This window comes from Lepidothrix coronata, unplaced genomic scaffold, assembly GCF_001604755.1.
Source record: "Lepidothrix coronata isolate B3197 unplaced genomic scaffold, Lepidothrix_coronata-1.0 Scaffold89, whole genome shotgun sequence".
Taxonomy (NCBI): domain Eukaryota; kingdom Metazoa; phylum Chordata; class Aves; order Passeriformes; family Pipridae; genus Lepidothrix; species Lepidothrix coronata.
In genome coordinates, this window is record NW_016690269.1 from 1,286,185 (window position 1) to 1,295,306 (window position 9,122).

General features: G+C 38.7%; 1 long non-coding RNA gene across 1 annotated transcript; it reads left to right on the top strand.

Moving 5' to 3' along the window:
• Window positions 1-244: 244 nt before the first annotated feature.
• LOC108500365 lies at window positions 245-8,440 on the top strand. The gene is made up of 3 exons (XR_001875842.1): window positions 245-363; window positions 5,904-6,037; window positions 8,096-8,440. It is a non-coding gene; the product is annotated as an uncharacterized LOC108500365 (long non-coding RNA).
• Window positions 8,441-9,122: the final 682 nt, after the last annotated feature.

Below are 9,122 nucleotides of genomic sequence, written 5' to 3' on the forward strand. Positions count from 1 at the left end.
GCTATCATGTTTGAAAGCATCCTTTCTTTAAGCCTGGCTTTGCAACATCCATGTGTGGAGATTAGTGCACTGTGCAACACCTTTTGATTTTATTTCTGATTGGAAGATTCTACTTAGGAGCATGGTCTGGATTTCCCAGTAATTCTCTAGGTTTGGTGGTTTTTTTGTATCAAAAAATCCCTTATTATTGCTCTACTAAACATGTTTTGTTGATGTGTGATTTTCTTCTTTCTTTTCAGATGTCCCAGTAATATAAAGTGGACTTACACTGACAGTTGGACTTAATTCTATCAAACCTGTTCTGGATTCCTTCAACCAGATACCTCAGGGTTCAGAAACTGACGGGACAGTTAGATTTTCTCTGTAAGTAAAAAACACACTTTCTTACAACCACTTGGCCATTTTTGTCTGGGTGGAAAGTGAGCAAGGTAAAGAGGTTCTTTATCATCCTTATTTTCATTTTGGGTTGCCAGGTATCATTCCAGACACATTCAAGGAAAGTTGGGGAAGTGTCTTTCTGAATTCTAATGGCAGGTGGTTTTAACATTCTTATCCACTGATATGAATGTAAAATAAGCAACAGCAACACTTCCATGCATTCAACATTATTCATTGAGAAGGTATGGACTGAAAACTTATGTTATAATACATTCTGCAGGATGTTTCCTATGAAGGGCTACTAAGATGTGCATAACAGTGGTGCAAAATAATCTTATTAAATCTTCAGCTAAGGTAGTTAAGGAAGGAACTATTTTTGTATGGGTTTTGCAGTCCTACCTGCCCATTTGAAGTGTAGTTGGTGGCTTTTTTAGGGAGTCAACAACATTTAAGGAAAGGTAAATTTAGATCTTGGTTAAGGTGGCTTATGTATTTGGTAGTTCTGCAACTCAACTGTCAAACATACGTGTATGCATTTACAAAAGAATTTTTTACAGCATTCATCATTTTGGGGACCTAATTTATATGCTAACAAGTTATTAATTTATGGAGAATGTCCACAAGAAGAAGCAATTAAAGAAAAAAATTAATGGCACCATGAAAGAAAAATCTCCTACATTTAGAAGCAAACCATAAATCATGTGGCAGTGCAGCAATCTGTAAAACAGCCAATCAGTCGTGAATCAAATATAACATCTACAGACAGTACACTAGTTTAAACTCTTTGAGCTTCTGTCTCAGAGCACGTGGGAATGAGGATCAAAATACGAACGGTGAGCAGATCTCTCCAGTGCAAGGGAGAGGAAATTCTAAAATTTTGCTTCAAGCTGTAAATTATCACATGCACAACTTTTATTAATTGGCAAAACACTAGTATAGAAATAGCCAGGGGTACAATCATCTCTCGTTGAATCTGATCTGCAATATGAATGTGCTTTGTTAAATTAGTAAATTTCCAAATATTCTGGTCTCAGCCCCTACCTGGTCTGCGTATTTTGAATTATTGTAATCTCAGACAACCTCCATTGAGGTACAAAAAGGACTTTTAAAAAATATCCAATGCAAGTCATTTTTCTTCTGCACACTTTGTAATTCCTATTTCGGACTCTTTCTGGAGGAATTTCGAGAATCAGAAATGGCTCTTGATGTTTGGAATAGAATTGCTGTTTTTAGTTACCTTTATATATGAGTTAAGCAAGCAAAGGAAGAAAGTCTTTTCCAAAGCCTCAGAAAGCATTTTTTTACCCTTTTTCAGTCTTTTTATTTAATATGTGTCTTAAGATAGCCATTGTCTTAAAAACTCACGATGAGATTCTCTGAAAACCTTTTTCCTTTTAGTGAAATTCAGTACATTTACTTTTTAATGCATCCAGTAAACCTGTTAACCAAACAGAGTTTGGAGAACATGTCAAAATATTTTTTAATCTAAATCATGCATAACTGATAAGATTTTTCTTTTTGGCCAATAAAAACAAAACAACCTTATGCTTTTCGTCTTACTGGAAAACATTTTAACCAGCAACATGAAGTAATGTTTGAACATTTCCAAGGTTTATTTTCAAAATCTTTTGAAAGAGAAAGACTTTTTACTATTTTCAAATTGTTTTGAAAGGCAAATAGTTTAACAAGAATGATTATTTTTTTTTTTAACATCTTAAAAAATATTTCTTTTCTAAAAGGTTGAGTGAAATAGGTCTACTTTTACCTCTTGCAATGGATTTGAGTATTCAGCCAATTTTAATGTGTAGTGCAACCATGTTGCTGAAAGAATTTCCTCCATCACTTCAGAGGTTTTTGAAGATCATTGTAAACAATGGAAAGATTATCTTTGACTTCAACTAGACTCAGTCCCTTGGGTCATATCATGACCATGAGCTATCTTATCTTTGTCAGAACACTAATTAATGTCCTATTCCTTTTACCCTTCACCAGGGCTTGTTTGCCTAAGCATAGAATGTTTTCCAGCATTACATAAATATTACAGTACACTGCATGAGTTCAAAGCATTTGAAAAAAAAGATAAGAAGCTTAATGTTCTAAAAAGTTTTAAACTGCACTCGTAGAATGCATGGTTTGGATGAGTATCCCCTTACATATTCCTTTTATGGTGGTTTTCTTTCCCCTGAATTATGTGTAATACAGAAGTTCTAGTAATACCAAAAAAGATAGTAACAAATAACAGGTTAATAACTGAAGTTATGGTTAGAGTAAAAGAGGCAGGATACCTCTTACATTTTATAAATCACACAGGATCAGATTATTTTCCACAAAATTATATTGTAATATACAGAATTCAAGGTCATGGAGGGAACAAGAAGAAAACTTTGTTCAAATTCATGACTAAACAAAGTATAAAATAAATGTATATCCGTGTATTTCTAGGCATGTTTGATAGTTAAGACAGGAAGAGAAAATCTTATTTTGGCCAAAATACAAGAATATAAATGCTTACTTTGATTGTATAGTAGCTTCCTCTTCTGTCAAAGTATGGTTTTCTTGAGTGATTACTGAATCATGGCAGTTTTACCTCTGGGTTCCCCTTTTCAAGAGAACTCCAACTGCCAGGAATAACTGATGAAATCTGCTCACCCGTCACTCATTTTTATTTGTGAGTGATGACATCTGCTATTATGGGTTAGTTTAATGGCAGGGGAAAAAAATCCCCAAACCCACAGTCCCATTTTGCGAAGTCCGTGATGCACCGAGCGGAATGACCAGAGAGTTACAGGGCACAAACTCTGGATGCCACATTTAATCTGTGCTATAAATTTTGGCAAGTGCCACTGATGTCATAACTTGGCTCTGGAGGAACAACTTACTCTTTGACAAGCCCAGATCACTGGGGCATAACATCCATAGGACTCGCAGGAATTCAGTGCCGTCTGCTCCAAGAGAAAGGATGGATCTGAAAAGAACATGTTGGATAACACAGCTCGTCTCAGGATTGTGCCACTGTGTGACTGGTAGATAAATAGATTTCCTTTTCACCCCTTTTGAAGTGCTGGTCTGTAAGAGCACCTGGTGGGCCACAGGACAGGATTCCAGCTAAGCTGTTAATACACTGAATAGTGCAGGAGTCTGAACGTAGCGAGCTGCGAGTTGAAAAACAGCATATATATAATTTGTTATAGAATTTAGCACTCCCACTTCTTGGACAGATTCTTCCTCCCTGCACTGGTAGCCCTGGGTGAACAGGAAAACACAGGCAAGTAACGTGCTGCTTACTCAGAGGAAGAGCAGACAGTGACAGACCTCCTGCTCTCAGCTGTTGTTGGCAACCTGACTGCATAACCCTTCCAACAGTTTGGCAAGTTCCATCTTGAAATTAATTATGTTTCTTACTCCTGATATTTCAAGTGAAAGGTTGCTCCAGAATTTTCTGTGCCAAGTACTGTAAATTTGCTTTTAATTTACAACCTGAATGTGTTCAAGAGACAAGTTACCTTTCCCTTGGTTCCAGGATAGGTAAGGCAGAAATCACCTCCTCTCCTTCCTTGTTTTGTTGTTAGATCATTGGAGGACTTTGGACTTTTCTCATACTCATTCTCTTGATAGCTCTCATGGCCCTCTCTGTGGTCTCACTGAACATGGACAATGGGACCTGTACATCACATTCCAGCTGAGTATTAGTCCCTTATATGCATCCCTTTTTTGTTTGGATATAATAATCTGAATCTAGAGAAATATTTATCTCTTCCAGAGAAGTACAATGTTCGTAACAACTTTATAATTGACTCATGCACCCACCTAGATCTCCTCTTTTTTTTTCCCAACTTATAAGTTCCAACTTATGCTGGAATTTTTAACTAGATCCTAAGTTCACAACCTTTTGGTTGTGAAGTGGCCTTTTGTGCCACTTTCTCTATATCAGTCCTTCAGATCACTTGCTTCTTGTGCCTTTGAAATTCAGCCCCCTCTGCTTATGACAACTTTTGTGTCCTCCAGAAAATGTCTCTAACTCACCACTTCATTTTGTGCCAAATGCTACCGCTTGAAACAGTAGTAAGACTGTTTCTGAGAGAGGTCTGGATGAATTCCCTTTTTTAAATTTCTTGCAGTTAAGGAGCTTTCACTTAAATATATTAGCCGAATTTAATCACTTCTGAGTTTAAATGGATAACCCTTGGTGAGACCATCAGAGATAAAATCTGGTTCCTCTGTAGGGAAGAGGGGAAGACAGTAAACAAGAGGCAGTGAAGTGCACCTTATCTCTTACCATACAGAGTAACAGGTTATTTATTGTCTGCTGGATGTTGTTGGTACGTGCCAAAAAGGAAGAGAGAGGGAATTGTAATGTGTCATCAAGCGTCCCTACAGAGTCCATGGTTAGTTTAGATGAACAGCAAAATCAGTTTTTCCACTAATCATTCAGTAAGACACTCAGCACCTCTACTGGCAATGGAAGGTAGCCATGAAATATAACGTGAGGTTGGCAATTCACTGTTCCAGGACAGGCTGCTCTGACTGAGAGCTGATCCTGCACACCAGATAAATGCCCAAGTTGTTGCTGATGGTCTCAGACTCTCACAGCTTCTCTTCTTGGAGCTGCTCTGCTTCATATAAATAATGCAAAACCCTGGGCTTGAGAGGCAGCGCCGACAACGTGCTTGTTTGATCTTCTGCATGTCTCAGAGATGGATTTTCCTCTTTCCCAGGTTATATGTTGCCTCACATTTTGGTCACTAGGTATTCTAAGGTGTGTTTTTCCACGGCAAGTGAGTTACTTGGAATTTCCCTTGTAAAATCTGAATTTCACCACGGCCCAGATGCAAAACAGACCTTGAAAAGCTGCCCATGTTCTTGTGTTGAAACTGCCCAAATTCAGTGTTTCTGATGACTCACACACAGTTCCACTGCATAATGTCAGCAGTGCCCAGTGGGAAGAAAGCATAAGGAGCATTGGACAGAGGACAGAGAAATAATCAGAGCTCTTTGGTCTCTGTAAATAAAGCGACTGAGACTTGGGAAGCAAGACTGATCACTGTAGTATCAGTCTGATACTGCATAGAGATAACAGAATAGTCCACCACTGGTAGTACAGAGTCAATTGCAACAATTTATGTGACTTTAGAAGTAGCACAGATTTTCTCTATAGACTTGCCAGACAAATCAATATTTTGAGTAAATTATTTCAACTTTATAAAGCACGTAGATACCACTGTACATTTGGAGTTTTACAGCCCAGCTTGACAGTTTCATCTAAGATTGGACAAGTCTATGCTGTACCTCTCTCAGTAAGGCTCTGACAGTTGCTTTTGCTCCTTTGTTATGATTTGGATCTGTTAATAGCTCTCAGGTAGTGTTGTCTTGCTCTGCCATAAGCTTTGGTATAACTGACTGTGTTTTGGATGTTGTATTGCAGTAATTCATTTTTGTTACCCTTTCATCATCACCTTGTATTTTTTTGCTAGTTGGTGCAGATATCATCACTTACACAGAGATTTTTTTTGCTTTATGTGATGCAGGATGTGGCTGTGAATCTCGGTGCTTATAAGAGTGTATTTTGGAGTGTTTCCTCACTGCATTTACTGCCAGGACCTTCAGAGTCCAGTCTCAGCTGGGACCCACACCTTTGTCCAAGTACCCTGTTTCAGCCCAGGTGTCTGTTCCTGAGCTCTGGCCAACAAATTCACATGCCCAGCCCTGCCTCTCACCTTGTTCCTGGACAGATCGCAGCCCTACATGACAGAGCAGGTATCTGGTGGAACAGCACAATAGATAATTTGTCTCCAGGTCTGTCTCCTGGATGTGTTCTGGACCTGTTCTGTGCCCTTGGCATTCCTGGGGTTGTTGATGGGTGCTGTTACCAGCATCTGATGTAGGACCCTGATGGACCTGAGATCCCACAGCAGGATGGCTATTTCTTGGCTAAGGCACTGCCTGTGCTGTGCTCACACTTGGTTTCTGAACCATTTCTCTGTCATGGGGCAACCTGGCTTTTGTTTCTACCTAACAATTACCATGGCTTCAACTCCATGGGTGACAGCAATATAGGTATGTCAAAGACAATGGAATACCATCACTAAAGCCAGGAATGAGCATGGCACAGAAGACTGCCTCACCTACAGCTAGGCTCTCACTGATTTCTGCGGAATTTTGGGGAAAAAATGCTCAAAAATAAGAGTTTTGGCAGTACTATATGCTACCTTGTTGATGCAGAGTCTGTGCTACTAATAGCCACAGGCAGACATTGAAGTGTCTGCTACACTGAGAAACCATGATCCCACTTCCCATGGTTGTGTGGGTGTCTAGGGTGCACTGACATGAGTGGTTCAGAACAGTTTTGCTTTAACTGAATGACTGAAGGAATTCCTTATTACTGTCATACACATCAAGGTGGAGGACAGCTGGACACAAAACACTGCCCTAGCAGTATGTATGTTCAGATACTGCAATTGTTGAGGTACATTTATCTAAACCAGGTGTCTAAAAACAGATTCCCTAAAGCCAAGCAAATTTCCTTGTACTGTCTGAGCTCACAACAAGAACACATGGATTGTGTTGCCATGTGAAAAGGTTGTCAGAGAGGGGAGAACTTGAAGTCAGCATCTGGAGATTAGCTCCATGGCTGATTTGATGCAGATGAGCAACACATGATACCACAGGGCATGGAGGTACCAGTTACCCTTCCTATTGTAACCTGACAACAACTCTTGGCAAAGTGTTGCCAGTCAAACTGTGACTGGAAAACAATAATTGATGGAATGATCCAGGGACTACTTGAATAATCATAAGTGTCTCTGCCTTAAATTATTTCTAAGTTATTTCTAATTGCACAAAAGTTTTATAGTGAATTTTACACAGCTGGACTTTTCTTGCTATGTTGATGCTGTTAGTGGGATACTTGTTTGCATTAGGTAACCAAAATTTATCCTTCACTGAAAGGAACTAATTTTTAAAGTCCATTGAAGATTTCAGTGGACACTTAACTGCAGTGAACTCTGTGTAGTCTAAAAGGCTGGTTCCTGGTCTTCACTGGCACTGAGCTGCTGCCAGCTTGCAGGGCCTGCAGTACCTGCTGTAGGCTCCCTCATGAAAGGGCTGTGTTCTTACTGCAGGGTGCATGAAACAGGACAATGTGGAAGGTGATGCTGAAGTGTAGATGGTACTGCAGTCTTTGTAGGGTCTGCGAAAGTGTTCTTACTGTCTCAGCATTCTAGCTTTGCCACTCAGCAAATGCAGCCACCAACTACTTACTCAGGACGTTTCTTCTCTGCAGTGTTCACTTGCTGAATCTTGTCTCGTTTCTTTTCTCCCATGCTTTCACCTTGCTGTGTGGATGTGTCTTTAGTTGTCTGGCTTTGGCCAGAAGGGTCGAGGTTCCCCAGGTTTGAAAATCAGGCTGATGAATGTTTTCCCTGCAACTAGAGATATAAACAGCCCACAGGATTTAAGGGTAAAAGAAAGACATTTTCAGCAAAAGTTTAGAAACAGAAGCAGTCCAGAATGGAAGACAACACAGGGGCCTCATGCAAGGGAAGTTAGAGGGTCCAGAGAGGAGTGGAAAGGATGTAGTACCATAAAATAAATATTTGTGAAAAGAATAATCAAAATTTGGCATGAGCAGACATTGGGGGACCGACACAAAATCTACCAGTGCAGAATTAACCTGTCAAAACCTTTTGAACTAATCTGATTTTTCAATCTGAGTTTACAGCTGGTCAACACTGCACTGTGGAATTGTATTACTAGAACTGAAAAAATCACTTCACTATTATAAGGAAAAGGGGCTTGGAAATGCTTGCCTAAGAAGCCGTATCAGGGTACCAAATTTGTTCAAAATACATTCTTAATAGCTTAATCACTCTCCAAAGTAGAGAAGTAGATTATTATACCCATAAGATCTGGAAAAATAGCCAGTGTACTTCAGCTGACAGTGAGAAAGGAATTGTATAAGAACTGCAAGTTGATGTTTTACTCATATTAATATGTTCAAATCTACTAATTACCTTGTGACTTGCTAAGGAAGTTGTGCAGCATTTTCTTTGTATTTTGAATTAATTAATTCATCAACCAAAAAAACCCATTTCTGTTAGTTCACTCTGCAAATTTTTAATGTTCTGATAACAATTTAAGAAATCAATTTATGTATACAAACATTTAAATTTTAAGTACTTTCTAATAAATGAGTGAACTATTCCCAACTCCATGTTACTTATTATGCTGAGCCATTCCTTTGAATTGATCCTTTAATAATCACATCCTACCTACATCATCAGGGCACCAAGGTGTTCAGGACACAAACCAACTTTTACATCAGAGAGTTCAGCAAAATCAGTCCTTAGTCCTAATAGGCTGCTTAGTCCTTGATAGTGGAACGTAATCCAAATAAGCAATACTTCTGTTCAAAACCTTTGTTTCCTTTTAATAGTACTTAAATATTAACCTGTTTCTGAATCTTTGACTGTTGTCCAGGAATATCTAAGGTTTGAATACAAAGACAAATTACCCATGATTTCTGGTAACTTTTTCTACTTTGGACCTAGGACCAAAACCCCTTTGTCTCAGACATTTTAAGTTAGACTGGGCAAAGTACCTGCAAGTGCTCTGAGAAATCAGAGTAAAATGGCACAGAAATGTATTAAATTACCTCATTAGTCTTTCCCATTTATTATTTTTAGGGTTCAATATCCCTATATTTACATGTTGGTAATTTTTTTTTTAATTTTTGTTTTAATTTAATG